Raw genomic sequence first — 17166 nt, forward strand, 5'->3', positions numbered from 1 at the left:
GTCCTTTTTTTTTGCACTTACGAATGCAATAATGCGGCCTCTAATGTACGCCTTGGCGCAGTCCCATAGGATGAGAGGAGATACACCAGGAGAGGTATTCATATCAAGATAGTACTTTAGTTCATTTGTTACAGGCGTTGAGCCTCCACTCTTTGGTCGTTAATCTATGTCCTATGTCCCATGATATTTCTAGAGGTGCATGATCTGATATTGTTATTGGTAGAATCTTGACAGTCCCTATCCTATGTAACTCTGCTTTAGGGGTGAAAAAAAATCGATTCATGAATAAGATTAATATCTGTGGGAGTAAAGAGTAAAATCTCTGCCTTTCGGGAATTTAGTTCTCCAAACAGCCACTAATTCAGACTTGATAAGGATTTAAGTGTTTTACTAATTCGAGAGATTGGTGTTTTTGATGGAGGCTGTCTGTCCAAATGCTGAGACATGACGCAGTTGAAATCTTTCTCTATATCAGTAGAATTCCAGAGCTGAGCTGTAATACAGTAGAAAATATTGTGGTGATAAAGCTGGGATCATCCTCATTGGGAGTGTGTATGTTCATCAATGAGACTTGTATACCATCGAGACAGCCGTTCACTAAGATGAATCTTCCTAGAGGATCCTTATGTACGTTACTGGTTATAAAATTCACCTGTCTATGCACTAATATGGCGACCCCTCTTTTTCTCTGCCCAGGATTTTTTGAGCTTATCATGTTCTATGTCTGAAAAACGGGTTTCTCGCAAAAAATCTGACATTTTGCTCTTTTTAATTGATTAAGGATTTTCTTCCTCTTAATGGGATTGTTGAGACCCTTGACATTGTAACTTATTACCTTTAACAGTCCCAAGTCAAAGAATTAAAATATGGATAAACATAGTCCTTTGCCATCAGACAATATACATACAAATAAAGGAGCGGATGGGAAGGGGAAATCACAGATAAGTTGCACAAAGTACTGAGGCATGGTGGGTATCGGCCAGTAAAGTTGGAAAGGTGATTAAAAAAAAGGAAATAAAAAAATAATAATAAATAAATAAACAAATGACAAAATAGAGAAACAGGAAAACAGCAATGTATGTATATTTCGGTTTGAACATTGTCATATACATTTTGTGTTTGAACATGGGGAAGGAACAATTCCCCAACAACTATTTCTACATTAGGATCCCTGGGGAACAAAGGGATCTGCATGAAAAGAACAAAGCTTAAGGTTAGAAAAACCTTAAACTTAACCAATGTTATATGGTCAGTCTCTTGGGACAAGGTCTCGGGTTGCTGGTCAGAACATGCAGCTACGCGAACAGGCCCAAAAGGTGTTCGCCTTTGCCTGGACATAGATCCAAACAGGTTCTCAAACACTCATTGCAACTCAGGCTCCCACAGTAATAGGCTCAGTATTAAAGACATTATGAACGAAATGCCCACATGTGTGAACATATGTGTGTAGGCTCAGAAAGTAAATCCTCTACAATATACTTAGCAGGTCTACCGTTCGCTGAAACTTCTGGGCGCCGTGCACCTGAACGATAGAGAAAAAAAGAAAAGAAAAAAGAAAACAAAAACTCAGCGTATAATCACGTCGGCACATCGGTGTTTGATTAATCATGGAGGGTCCAGGCTGTGCTATTACATGAGGATAAAACCTTTCAAGTACTGTGCCGAAACGTTTATTTCTACTTTTAATTATTGTTTTTATTTGTTTAAAATGTTACTGTTCAGTGCTGGCTGTTTTTGAAGGGCTGTTTTTAAAGTGCTTTTAAAGTCCCATCTTCCTTTTCTTTTCCCATCCCACCTTTTCTACTATTCTTTCTCCATTTTTTGTTTAAGGATTACTTCTTGCTTCTGATTTAACTGTAAAGTTGATATGGATTTGAGTTGCCTTCTTTGCCATCTTATCTGCATTTCTTTTTATTCCAATATGAGCTGGTACCCATAAAAATACTAATCCTTATCCCATCATTTGTACTTTTAATAAAGTATGTAATATTTCTAATAAAATGTCTGGCCTACTTTCTTAGAAATTGTGTCTTACTTTCAATAATATTGAACTAGAATCTGAGCAAACTATTGTTTTTATTGGTTTTATGACTTTCACCAACTTGCACTGCCATAATTTTAGATTTTTTGCAGATTTTTATGTGTCATTGGGACACCACAATTTGTGAAGGGTGAGCACGAGTTGCTTTGAGTTGGAGGAAGTCAAAGGATGCTAGAGATTGTTTGTGTGGTCCTCATTTCTACTTCTACGCATAGGTCAGCCAGCGAGGTATGTTTAGATGTTATATAACTTTATCGCTTTGTTTTGCCATCTTGCTATTGCAGTAAGTTTTATGTTGTATTTTAGTTCGACGGTGGCGTTGTATGGTGCTGTAACAACACCAACCTCATCAAGACTGTACATAAGTCAACGTCATGTCATCAGTAAAAAGAAGTCTTTGACACTGTCAGGACTCAGCCAGCAGGGCCGTGCAGCTTGCTGCCGGTTCTGCTCACTGAGCTATATTATACACTGGACTGGAGGGCTAATCGCCCGCTGTTAGAACGAGTCGCTTTGAAGCCACCGGATTGGTACTTCCCCCAGTAACTAGTGAATATGTGCGCTACAGCATCGAATAACGAGGATTTTCTCATGTTCGGGGGGGGGGGGGCTTAAAACTTTTAAAATGTCAAATGCCATATACTTTTATATTATGTTCTAAAACTATCAAGTAATGAGAAAGTCATGTGCTGAAATATTTTGCATTTTATTTATTTAAATATATATATATATATATATATATATATATATATATACCATTTATAAATATATAAATAACAATATACAAGAACATATATTTACATATATGTATACATATATATATACATATATACATATACACATACTTATATATACATATATTTAATATGAATAACATGTCAAATATTTCAGCATCTAATTTCCTAGTAGTTGATAGTGTTAGTACATCCACTGACTGTAGAATTACCTGTAAAACGTTTTCACACAGCCAGAAAACTGCTTATTGTTGCAACCAAATCCTATGGAATTCTGTGAGAGTAGGGAGTAGCAAGATGGCGGCCAGTCACTTCAGTTTTTCGGCAAAATCAGCACTCCAGTGTATTGTTTAGCTCAGTGGTTCTGCTGCCTCCGCTCTCTCCACAGGTGTTCGTGGTTGACTGGTGGGCGGAGCGCACACACTTGCAGACAGTTCAGCAGCACCGGGCCGCACTATAAGAACTGTCCTCGAGCAGAGGGATGCCTTCGTTGGCAGTTGTAAGTTCATGGCAAATAATTAAAGAAGTAACAATAGGAAGCGATTAGTGATGGTGAGATGAAGCCTCATGAGGCATTGAACCACTTTAACCAACTGGTTCGAGAAAGGGTTCATTTCTTGATGCTTCATGTGCACACGAAACCACCTACTGGCCAGGTGTATAATCACAGCCAGCTGGATCTTAACACGTGTGATGCATTGAATTTTTGTCTATTATGGCTCTTGGGAATGACTTCACAAAAGGTGTAGGACGAAATAATTTTGTCTACATAAATTTTGTATACACATGTTTATAATAAAACATTGTTTGAATGTATTGTCTGTGTGTAATTATTCCCAAAATAGTAGTGACATGATATAGCATGTTGTGTAATAATGTTTTTCTGTGACTCTAGAAAAATGGCATGGGCTTAATCAGGCAGAGGACAATGAAAGTGCTTGTGGAACTAGGGAGGGGGTAGCGAATAGGCTAATGCTTGTGTAACTTGGATGATTTCACAGATGATGCCGGGGTGCATAAATAAATAAGTGCAAGTATGTACAGATTGGGGTACTGTGACCGATGATTAGCCCAGTACTATACGGTCCCACAGTTTCCCCTCAGCAGCAACACTGAAGCACACAGAGGTTCCCGCTGCGTCTTTACGCACGATCCAGCTGCTGATGTCTCCTCTCTTTTGAGCTCAATGCAATTCTAGACAGTAACAGTTTATAACCTATATCACCTTTCACAGCAACAGGTTTTTCATCTCAGTCGACCAGACAAATCTCTATTGCTCTCCTCAGTGCGCTCTTATGGGGTTCCATTAGTGCCAAAATTATGTTTATGCGTCTTCTGACGTGTTCATGTGTCCATGTATGTGTCTATGTAAGGTGTATATGTATCCTGCTTATGTAATGGCAGCTGCATATGTCGTGTCCATATGCTGTGAGCATATGTATTGTGTCTACATGAGGGATCAAGTGCATGGCATTTCTTCACTTTATGTTGTTTGAGCTCGTTGTTGAACCTGTAATCACGTGATCTCGGTTTGCTGTAGTTTCCTCTGCTGTTATACCTGTCATTACAATCTGTCATCTTCACCGTCATCTCCCTCTTCTGTTACAACCTGTCGTTGCTACCTGTTGTCCCCGTTATCGGGCCGTGTTGTCACCTGACGTCGTCATGCACTGCTTTTACAGTTGGGTGGGTTCCTGCTGCTGTCAGCCTGTGCGGTTACCTTTATTTTATTCACATTTACTTTTTAAATCTTTAATGTCACAACAGTAATAACTCCCTCATTGTTCCCAATAAGCTCCGACAACCACCTTGGTTCGTCACTTACTGATCAATGCGGTCATGATAAAACTAAGTACACGCTACTTCCGGTTCAACTGAGATTTCAAAATAAGAGTCTTGACACCAACGCCTCCTTTAGCTGCAAAGTTGAGTTTCAAAGCTATTAAAATGAGCACCACCATGCGTCTTGTATTTCATTTTAGAACTCAGAGTTTTGCATTTAAAAAGGGATTTTCAACAATCCATACCAATAACTCATACGTGGGAAAAATGGGTTCACAGGCACAGATAGAGAGAGATAGAGAGATAGAGAGAGAGAGAGAGATGAGACAGACAGACAGAGAGAGACAGAGACAGAGATAGAGAGATAGAGAACAGACAGGGACAGAACAGATAGACAGAGACAGAGAGATACAGTAAGATAATGAGACACGGAGAGCTATAGAGAACAGACAGAGACATAGACAGAGAGACATAGATACATAGAGATAGACACAAATAGATATACATACCCCACATAACATATACATATATACATATATATATATATATATATATAATATATATTATATTATTAGGGCTGGGCAAGTTAACGCGTTAATTTCGCGTTAATTCATTAGACTATTAACGGCGATATTTATTTTATCGCGCATTAACGCCATCTTGCTCACATGCTTCAGTCAGTGTCAGACAGCAGGCGCGCTGACTGCAGGCGCGCTGTCACGGAAGCACTCTCTCGCTCCCCCTCCCCTCTCGTACATGGCTCAGCGGCGCCAGCCAATCAGCACGCAGGCTCAGCCTGGCCCGCCCACTCAGCTCTCACACAAACTTGAAAAAAGCTGAGAGAGAGACCGCAGCAGCACCGTTTGGCTTTATTTTAATACCGTAAATGAAATCAAGCTGTATGTTTTGTAAAAAGCCGGTTCATTTCAGTGGAAACACAACAAATTTATCTAAGCACGTGAAAAAACATGAAAACGTCGAGCCCCAGAAACGGAGAGAGGAGACGAAACTTCTCTCATTGCCCCGACAGACCCACAGACTGACGTCTCTGACTGAGGCGTTTCAGTCCTCCAGGGAACATCCAGGTAGATCAGTGGATGGATGGATGGATGGATGGATGGATGGATGGATGGATGGATGTTACTGGAGCCCACACATAACATGTAATTAAGACCTTGAAAGAACCCAGTACATATATTAAAAAGTGTTATTTAAGATAAGATAACATTAGCTAATCCTTTTTTTATCCCACGACGGGGAAATGTATAGGATTAAAGCAACAGGCAGGTGCACACAACACAGACAAAATTACATAAGGATTGAAATATATAAGAGGTGGATTAGCGAAAAAGCACTGAACATAACATTATTATTATTATTATTATTATTATTATTTAATTGTAATAATAAAATAAAAACCACAAAACCCAAAAGGTCAACAGTTTCATGATACATCAAGCTTAGGGACTGGCTAATATACAGCAGGTCAAAAAAGGCCATATTTTGGCTGCAGTGCTTGCTGTTCTCTTATGAAGAAAAGCAACTAGTGCACTAAATTCAATAGATGGGTTGAAAATATCCAGTATAAAATAAGTGCTACAAATGTTACAACACTTTGGTTCATATGGCAGCAGAACATTAAAATAAAAGTGCTCTTTACACTACTTTTGAATTCATTCTTGGAGTTTGTAAATACAATGCGATTAATCGCGATTAATCAGGGCGATTAATCGCGATTAAATATTTGTAATCGGTGCCCAGCCCTAAGAGATAGAGAGACAGACAGACAGAGAGAGATATAGAGAGAGAGAGAGAGAGACAGACAGACAGACAGATAGAGAGAGAGAGAAGAGACACACAGGAGAGAGAGAGAGAGAGAGAGAGAGAGAGAGAGAGAGATGGAGAGAGAGAGAGACACAGAGGAGAGAGACACATGAGAGAGATAGAGACACACACAGAGATATAGAGACACACACACACATAGATAGAGATAGATAGAGAGAGAGATATATATATATATATATATATATATATATATATATACATATATATATATATACATATTTATACACATATATACATATATATATACATATATACATATATACATTATATATATATATATATTTTTAAAAGTTTGCAATGGTTTGTTTACTTTGAAATTGACCAACAAAACATTTCAAAGTGATATGAACACAGGAATGATGATACAGCATCTGGTAAGAAAAACACCAAAACTGTATAAATCCTAACTTTTACTGCTCAACTTGTCAATAGCTATATACTCAGATTAAACCAAATATAGGGGACTGCAAGATGCCACACTCCCATGTATCCGACAAAGAGGTTGTATGTAGGGTAAACAGGCAGCCGCAGGATCACCCGTCCTCGCTATGCAAGAATTAAATCATCGGAGAGGTAGAAAAGCCAAGCAGTGGAATATTGTCCATGCAAGAAATTCAAATTTGTCCCAGTCTCACTGGCCATGTTCCCTGTGGAAGACATTTGAGAGAAAACTGCATATAAAAGTTGTAAAATTACTGCATTTTGTGGACTTCCTGATAGTAAAGAATTACAATAGTCCAGCCTTGAAGTAACAAATGCATGGACTAGTTTTTCAGCATCACTCCTGGACAGAATGTTTCTAATTTTGGCGATATTCCTGAGGTGAAAAAAGCAAACTCTGGAAACCTGTTTAATATGGGATTTGAATGACATGTCTTGGTCGAAAACACCAATTTTTTTACTTTACAACCAGAGGCCAAGTTTATGCCATCCCGATTGAGTGGTTAATTAAGAAGTTTATTTTTTTGTGGACTCTGGTCCAAAGATTACAACTTATGTCCCTGTGGTAACCCTCAAGTGACCCTAGAGTTTGAAGATTTATTATTAACATGAACAAACTGGTATCTGTCCGACAGATAGGATTTAAACCAGCCAAATGCTTTCCCCTTAATCCCTACAGTATGTTCAAGTCTTTGTAGGAGAATATTGTGATCAATAACAGCTATTTTAAAAGCCTGTGGTACATATCCATTCACCAAGGATAGATTAATCATGTCCAAAATAGGGCCACTGATCAAAGGGAATACCTCCTTAAACAACTTGGTTGGGATTGGGTCTAACATACAGTACAGACCAAAAGTTTGGACACACCTTCTCATTCAAAGAGTTTTCTTTATTTTCATGACTATGAAAATTGTAGATTCACACTGAAGGCATCGAAACTATGAATTAACACATGTGGAATTATATACTTAAAAAGTGTGAAACAACTGAAAATATGTCTTATATTCTAGGTTCTTAAAGTTGCCACCCTTTTGCTTTGATTACTGCTTCGCACACTCTTGGCATTCTCTTGATGAGCTTCAAGAGGTAGTCACCTGAAATGGTCTTCACTTCACAGGTGTCCACTGTCAGGTTTAATAAGTGGGATTTCTTGCCTTATAAATGGGGTTGGGACCATCAGTTGTGTTGTGCAGAAGTCAGGTGGACACACAGCTGATAGTCCTACTGAATAGACTGTTAGAATTTGTATTATGGCAAGAAAAAAGCAGCTAAGTAAAGAAAAACGAGTGGCCATCATTACTTTAAGAAATGAAGGTCAGTCAGTCCGAAAAATTGGGAAAACAAAGTGTCCCCAAATGCAGTTGCAAAAACCATCAAGCGCTACAAAGAAACTGGCTGACATGTGGAGCGCCCCAGGAAAGGAAGACCAAGAGTCATCTCTACTGTGGAGGATAAGTTCATCCGAGTCACCAGCCTCAGAAATCGCAGGTTAACAGCAGCTCAGATTAGAGGGGCCCGTTCTTCGTACGTTGCTTAAAACATCCGAGATCAAATGACACATCCAAGATGATTTCATCCAGCTAATCATGATCCAGCTAATTGGGTTCTTCGAACACACCTGTTGTTTATGATTAGTATGGCTGGATTGAGTTATCTGAGATAAACCTTTTAAAGTAAAACTAAACTTCATAATAATATGGCCTGAACAAATCTTCTTACTGAATAAGATAAAAATAAAAAGCAAACCATCATACAAATAACTTAAATATATAACTTAAATATGTACCACAGGTTTTGAAAGTAGCTGTTATTAAACCTTTACTTAAGAAACCTTCTCTTGATCAAGATGAGTTAGTAAATTACAGACCTATATCTAATCTTCTTTTCTTATCTAAAATTCTTGAGAAAGTAGTTGCTAATCAACTTTGTGAACATTTACAAAGTAATGGCCTACTTGAGGAGTTTCAGTCAGGCTTCAGAGCTCATCATAGCACTGAAACAGCTCTGGTGAAGGTAACTAATGATATTCTCATGGCCTCAGATAATGGACTTGTGTCTATACTTGTCCTGTTAGATCTCAGTGCTGCGTTTGATACAGTTGATCACAATATTCTCCTACAAAGACTTGAACATACTGTAGGGATTAAGGGGAAAGCATTAGGCTGGTTTAAATCTTATCTGTCAGACAGATTCCAATTTGTTCATGTTAATAATAAATCTTCCTCAAACTCTAGGGTCACCTGTGGAGTACCACAGGGTTCAGTCCTTGGACCAATTCTCTTTACTATATATATGCTTCCGATATGGCGGTTTCCAATTATCAGACAGCATGGGATTAATTTCCACTGTTATGCTGATGATACTCAGCTATATTTATCCATAAATCCTGATGAATCCAATCAATTACTTCGACTGCAGTCATGTCTTGATGACATCAAAAGCTGGATGACTTTAAATTTCCTGCATCTAAATTCTGACAAGACCGAAGTTGTAATCTTTGGGCCAGAGTCCTCAAAAAATAAACTTCTTAACGAATCACTTAATCTGGGTGGCATTAACCTGGCCTCTGGTAATAAAGTAAAAAATCTTGGTGTTATTTTTGACCAAGACATGTCATTTAAATCCCATATTAAACAGGTTTCCAGAGTTTCCTTTTTTCACCTCCGGAATATCGCCAAAATTAGAAACATTCTGTCCAGGAGTGATGCTGAAAAACTGGTCCATGCATTTGTTACTTCAAGGCTGGACTATTGTAATTCTTTACTATCAGGAAGTCCACAAAATGCAGTTCAAAGCCTTCAGCTGATCCAAAATGCTGCAGCAAGAGTTCTGATGAAAATCAACAAGAGGGATCATATTTCTCCAATTTTAGCTTCCCTTCATTGGCTTCCTGTTAAATCAACAATAGAATTTAAAATTCTTCTTCTAACGTATAAAGCCCTTAATAATCAAACTCCATCATATATCAGAGCTCTGATTACCCCGTATGTTCCTAACAGAGCACTTCGCTCTCAGACTGCAGGTCTGCTGGTGGTTCCTAGAGTCTCTAAAAGTAGAATGGGAGGCAGATCCTTTAGCTATCAGGCTCCTCTCCTGTGGAACCAACTCCCAGTTTTGGTCCGTGAGGCAGACACCCTGTCTACTTTTAAGACTAGGCTTAAAACTTTTCTTTTTGACAAAAATTATAACTAGTGGCTCATGTTACTCTCAGCTACCTTTATAGTTTTACTGCTATAGGCTTAGGCTACTGGAGTATATCAGGATCTAATTTTCTCACTCTATTGAGTTCTACTGTTCTTCAATTATGCATTATGTGTTGTCATTTCTGCTTTAACTTTCTGTTCTCTCTCTTTTCTCTTCATAGTAGGTACACCTGGTCTGGCGTTCTGTTAACTGTGACATCATCCAGAGAAGACGGCTCACCCGCTACTACCATTTAATGTAGAACAGATTACTAGATCCATGTGTGCTTCTGTGCCTTTTTGTCTGTCTTGTTGTGTCTCTGCTCTGTCTTCCGTAACCCCAGTCGGTCGAGGCAGATGACCGTTCATACTGAGCCCGGTTCTGCCGGAGGTTTTTCCTTCCTGTTAATGGGGAGTTTTTCTTCCCACTGTCGCTTCATGCTTGCTCAGTATGAGGGATTGCAGCAAAGCCATGTACAATGCAGACGACTCTCCCTGTGGCTCTACGGTTCCCCAGGAGTGAATGCTGCTTGTCGGGACTTTGATGCAATCAACTGGTTTCCTTATATAGGACATTTTTGACCAATCTGTATAATCTGACCCAATCTGTATAATATGATTGAACTTGATTTTGTAAAGTGCCTTGAGATGACATGTTTCATGATTTGGCGCTATATAAATAAAATTGAATTGAATTGAAAAATTTTAGCTTCATCTAAACCTTCTACCTGTATGTTAGATCCAATCCCAACCAAGTTGTTTAAGGACATATTCCCTTTGATCAGTGGCACTACTTTAGACATGATTAATCTATCCTGGAAACGAACATTTATCACAGGATCAGCCCGATCCAAATAAACTGAATCGTTTAACACACTTACCATAACACAGCAGCTCCCCATCACCGTTTATGACAACAAACTTCCAATTCTTCTTCTTCTGTTTTAAAAGTGGTGCGCTCTTCTCCTTCTTCGTGTTTTAATGGGTGCTGGCTAAGCAGAAGTTGATAGGACCTTCCTAAAGCTACTTCTGGTTAGCAACCTGCTAACGGTTAGCCGCTAGCATGGTTGTGTTCAGTATCACCGGGTGATGTTACTCTGTTAGTTTGTCAATGTCAATGTCAAATTTATTTATATAGCACTTTAAAACAGGCATAGAACTGCACCAAAGTGCTGTACAAGAGTGACAACAACAGAAATGAATAAAAACAAAGTATCAAACACTACTTTAATTAAATGACAAAGAATAAAAATAAGTTTTAAGAAGCAATTTAAAATGATCCAGGCTGTGGGCAGATCTAATTTGGAAAGGTAGATTGTTCCATAGAGAAGGAGCAACAGCAGAAAAAGCCCGATCTCCTTTCCTCTTAAGTCTGGTCCGAGGAACTGTTAGTAAAAGCTGATTATTAGAACGTAGGGTTCTGGACATGGGCTGAAATTTTAAAAGTTCCAGAAGATAAGGGGGAGCTAATCCATTTAAAGCTTTATAAGTTAATAAGACAATCTTAAAATCTATTCGATAAAAAACAGGCAGCCAATGTAAAGAGGCCAGTATGGGCCTTATATGGTCACGCTTCCTGGTTCCTGTAAGAAGCCGAGCCGCTGCGTTCTGGATCATTTGAAGTCGCTGCATCTGTGATTTGTCCAGGCCCTTATATAATGAATTACAATAGTCCAAACGAGATGTGATGAATGCATGGATAAGTCCTTCAAAGTCTTTTAAACAAAAATAAGATTTAACTTTAGCTAAAATACGCAGGTGATAAAATAGTTTGGTTGAAATCCTGTACTGAGAAGTGCCTAAAAAGGGAGAAAATCCTAAAATTCACCAAATCTGTCAAGCAGGAGTTTGTACAAGCTTCTTATAGCTACTTCCAGTTAGCAACATGCTAACCGTTAGCCGCTAGCATGGTTGTGTTCAGTATCACCGGGTGATTGTACTCTGTCAGTTTGGTCCAAATCCTGTACTGGGATGTGCCTCAAATGGGGAGAAAATACGTTATTTATAACGTTGCCATGGGAACTCAAAGTGGCGGGTGGTACAAAAAAATACTTCATGTGATCAGCACACATGTTTTGATATACACAATGTGGGGATTATAATACAAAACTCCAAGTCTTCCACACCGGGAATCAATCCCACAACCTCTTGCATGCAAAGCCTGCACTTTCCATCGGAGCTACACTGTAGTCCCATATATGGGCATGCATTATTGGGACCATAAGGGGTTTGGTCCCTCATTGAAAAGCATTGGTGGGTGGGTGGTGCTGTATTGGCCAATTGGGTCGTGTCTGGTTATCATGCCAGGTCCTGTTGGAAGCAAAGGCCCAATAGGAAAGCATGTGAAATCCAAAATGGCACAGAAAAGTGACACATGGCTGAAAGTCACTTGAAAATTTTAAAATGTCATGAGGAAGTGACTGTGCGAATTTAAGATTTCTACAATTATCACAGCCGCTGCAGCGGGCGTCGAAAGTTGCCATTCTATCTCAATGGATCTTCTCCCTCTGGCCCTCAGAGTTCCGTCGTCATGGAAACTAGCTCACACACCTGCAGCGGCCGTCTACAGACGTGCAGACACTTTGGTCACAAAAAGTCCCATTGGATTATAATGGAGAACTTTGCCCCGAACAACGCTTCATATCTCCTGATCCATAAATGGTAGAGACGTAATTTTTTCTGCGTTTAGTTCGTAACGGATAGGGGAAGAAGAAAACTATCGTTTTTTGCGAAAAATATGTTTAATAAAGGCGTAAAAAATTATGATCTAAATGGGATTTTTATGGAATTTCAGAAATCCTCTAAAAAGGTTCCCGAACAAATCGCTGTAACTCAAAAAGTATAAGAGATATCAAAATAATTCTTTCACCATTAGTATCAGCAGGTTTTTGAGGACCATGAAGCTCATTTTTATGTTTGTACAAAAATCGGTGTAGACACAGCGACGATGTAAAAAAGTGGTTGATGTGGGAAAATGCAGCTCCAAAGCGTTTTTAGGATTTTGCACATTCGCTACTCCCGAACAAATTGTTCCTGCGGAAAAACCGTAACAGTTATCCACAAAATTCCTTTTTTATGAGTGCCAGAAGGGTTGGGACATTCATGTGTGAAAGTCTCATGTCTGTACATAAAACGGTTTAGGAGTAGCGACGATGCGAAAACATGTGATGTTTTGGATTTTTAGACGTTATTTTTCAAAACCGCTCCATAAGAAATCAATGGGGGAGGTTTCGGGTTTGTGTCGATCTGAGGTGATTTGCGAAAAATCTATAAATGCCACACCAATGAGGGTTACATTTCCCGAATCCTGACAAAAATACCTACGTTTTGATGTATAATTTGTCTACGTAGAGTGAAAATTGAGCGAGTAAAGTCAAGTTGTTCGGAGTTTTTAAATCTTTAAAAAAGCTAGAGTGGGCCACTCTAGCGGTTGGAGAATTCCGTCATTGACTTTCATTGTAAACGATGATTTCGCTGATTATTGGACATGAGCTTTGAGGAGTAACTGTGAAGAGATGATAAAAGATATCCACATCCCGTTTTCACTTCTGAGTAGGTCACAGATATATCTACAAACTGGAAGTTAAACAGTGTTCGTAGGTGAAAGCATGACGACACAGTACAGCGTTGAAAATGGTTATTTTGAGGCTTTTTTTCTACCCGACTCCATTCATTCCTATGGGTTTTTTTGGGGTGGTTTTTCGTTAATTTTGTCGCCATGGTAACTCGAAACCCCAATAAAAGTAGTAGCACACTATTATCGACCGAACCGCACGTTTTGATACCTATACTGCGGGGTGCAAGCTACGGTTCGGGCCGCATTAACGCACAAATAATTAAAAATATTAATAACTAGAAAATTTCTGAAGAAATTTAGCAAGGCGCCTGCCACTTGGTGCGTACCGTACCGTCAGAAATAGCAACAGGAAGCAACACTGCGAATTTCAGCTTCCTACGGCCTTCACAGCCCCCGCAGCGGCCGTCGAAAGTTGCCATGTTAAGTCAATGGACCTCCTAGGAACCTCTTGCTAGCAGCGTTGTCATGGAGACTTACTGACAGCTGCAGCCCTCCCTCTGTCTGTAAAGGCAGAAGAACTCTGGCTAAGCAGAAGTTGGTAGGACCTTCCTAAAGCTATTTCCGGTTAGAAACATGCTAACCGTTAGCCGCTAACATGGTTGTGTTGGGTATCACTGGGTGAGTGTACTCTGTTAGTTTGGTCCAAATCCTGTACTGGGATGAGCCTCAAATAGGGAGAAAAAACGTCATTTATAACATTGCCATGGTAATTCAAAATGGCGGGTGGTACTAAAAAATACTTCATGGGATCAGCACACATGTTTTAATATACACACTGTGGGGATTATAATACACAACTGTTAGTCTCCCACGCCGGGTTTTGATCCCATGACCTCTTGCATGCAAAGCCTGCACTTTCCATCTGAGCTAAACTGTAGCGCCATATATGGGCATGCATTATAGGGTCCATAAGGGGTTTGGTCCCTCATTGAAAAGCATTGGATGTTTGACACCTCATAGCTTGGAGATGCTTTATGTGACGTAGCCCAAATTTCTTGTGGAGCTTTCTCTCTAAATGCAGAACAGACTCTGTGAAGCAGAAGTTGGTGAGACTTTCCTAGAGCTACTTCCGGTTAGCAACATGCTAACCGTTAGCCGCTAGCATGGTTGTGTTCAGTATCAACGGGTGATTATACTCTGTCAGTTTGGTCCAAATCCTGTTCTGGGAAGTGCCTCAAATAGGGGTGCCAATACTTAATGTCACCAAACGTGACCAAAGTTCATGGGTCAGATTGGCCTCCTTTAGCAACTCAGCCTCACCACATCTGGGCCCAGAACTCAACATTTGACCAAAATGGTGTGTAGTGCCATTTCCCACAGCTGGGTGGTGCTGTATTGGCCAATTGGGTCGTGTCTGGGCATCATGCCAGGTCCTGTTGGAAGCAAAGGCCCAATAGGAAAGCATGTAAAATCCAAAATGGGACAGAAAAGTGACACATGGCTGAAAGTCACATGAAAATTTTAAAATGTTAAGAGGAAGTGACTGCGAATTTCAGATTCCTACATTAATCACAGCCGCTGCAGCGGGCGTCGAAAGTTGCCATTGTATCCTAATGGAGCTTCTCCCTCTGGCCCTCAGAGTTCCGTCGTCATGGAAACTCACTCACACAGCTGCAGCGGCCAGTCTACCGAAGTGCAGAGACTTTGCTCACAATAAGTCCCATTGGATTATATTGGAGAACTTTGCCCTGAACTACGCTCGATATCTCTTTATCCGTAAATGGTAGAGACGTAATTTTTTCTGCGTTTAGTTCGTAATGGATAGGGGAAGAAGAAAAGCTATCGTTTTTTGCTGGAAAAAGTTTAATAAAGGCGTAAAAAATTATGATCTAAAGGGTATTTTTATGGATTTTCAGAAATCCTCTAAAAAGGGTCCCGAACAAATCACTGTAACTCAAAAAGTATAAGAGATATCAAAAAAATTATTTCACTATGAGTATCAGCAGGCTTTTGAGGACCATGAAGCTCATTTTTATGTTTGTACAAGAATCGGTGTAGGCACAGCGACGATGTAAAAAAGTGGATTATGTGGGAAAATGAAGCTCCAAAGCGTTTTTAGGATTTTGCACATTTGCTACTCCCGAACAAATTGTTCCTGCGGAAAAACCGTAACAGTTATCCACAAAATTCCTTTTTTGTGAGTGCCAGAAGCGTTGGGACATTCATGTGTGAAAGTCTCATGCCTGTACATAAAAAGGTTTAGGAGTAGCGGTGATGCGAAAACATGTGATGTTTTGGATTTTTAGACGTCATTTTTCAAAACCGCTCAATAGGAAATGAATGGGGGAGGTTTCGGGTTTGTGTCGCTCTGAGGTGATTTGCGAAAAATCTATAAATGCCACACCAATGAGGGTTACATGTCCCGAATCCTGACAAAAATACCTACGTTTTGATGTATAATTTGTCTACATAGAGTGTAAATTGAGCGAGTAAGGTCAAGTTGTTCGGAGTTTTGAAATTTAAAAAAAAGCTAGAGTGGGCCACTCTGGCAGTTGAAGAATTCCGTCATTGACTTTCATTATAAACAATGATTTCACAGATTTTCGGACATGAGCTTTGAGGAGTACTTGTGAGGAGACGATAACAGATATCCACATCCCGTTTTCACTTCTGAGTAGTTCACAGATATATTTACAAACTGGAAGTTAAACGGTGTTCATAGGTGAAAGCATGGCGACACAGTACAACTTTGAAAATGGTCATTTTGAGGCTTTTTTGAGGCTTTCTTTCTACCCGACTCCATTCATTCCTATGGGTTTTTTGGGGGTTGGTTTTTCGCTAATTTTGTTGCCATGGTAACTCGAAACCCCAATAAAAGTAGTAGCACACTATTGCCGACCGAACCGCACGTTTTGATACCTATATTGTGGGGGTGAACGCTACGGTTCGGGCCGCATTAACGCACAAATAATTAAGAATATTAATAACTAGAAAAATTTCTGAAGAAATTTAGCAAGGCGCCTGCCTCTTGGTGCGAACCGTACCGTCAGAAATAGCAACAGGAAGCAACACTGCGAATTTAAGGTTCCTACGGTCTTCACAGCCCTCAAAGCGGCCGTTGAAAGGTGCCATGTTAAGTCAATGAACCTCCTAGGAGCCTCTTGCTAGCAGCGTTGTCATGGAGACTCACTGACAGCTGCAGCCCTCTCTGTCTGTAAAGGCAGAAGAACTCTGGCTAAGCAGCAGTTGGTAGGACCTTCCTAAATCTATTTCCAGTTAGCAACATGCTAACGGTTAGCCGCTAGAATGGCTGTGTTCAGTATCACCGGGTGATGTTACTCTGTTAGTTTGGTTGAAATCCTGTACTGAAAAGTGCCTAAAAAGGGAGAAAATCCTAAAATTCACCAAATCTGTCAAGCAGAAGTTTGTACAGGCTTCCTAGAGCTACTTCCGGTTAGCAACATGCTAACGATTAGCCGCTAGAATGGCTGTGTTCAGTATCACCGGGTGATGTTACTCTGTTAGTTTGGTTGAAATCCTGTACTGAAAAGTGCCTAAAAAGGGAGAAAATCCTAAAATTCACCAAATCTGTCAAGCAGAAGTTTGTACAGGCTTCCTAGA

This window comes from Fundulus heteroclitus, unplaced genomic scaffold (genome assembly GCF_011125445.2).
Source record: "Fundulus heteroclitus isolate FHET01 unplaced genomic scaffold, MU-UCD_Fhet_4.1 scaffold_514, whole genome shotgun sequence".
NCBI classification, from domain to species: Eukaryota; Metazoa; Chordata; class Actinopteri; order Cyprinodontiformes; family Fundulidae; genus Fundulus; species Fundulus heteroclitus.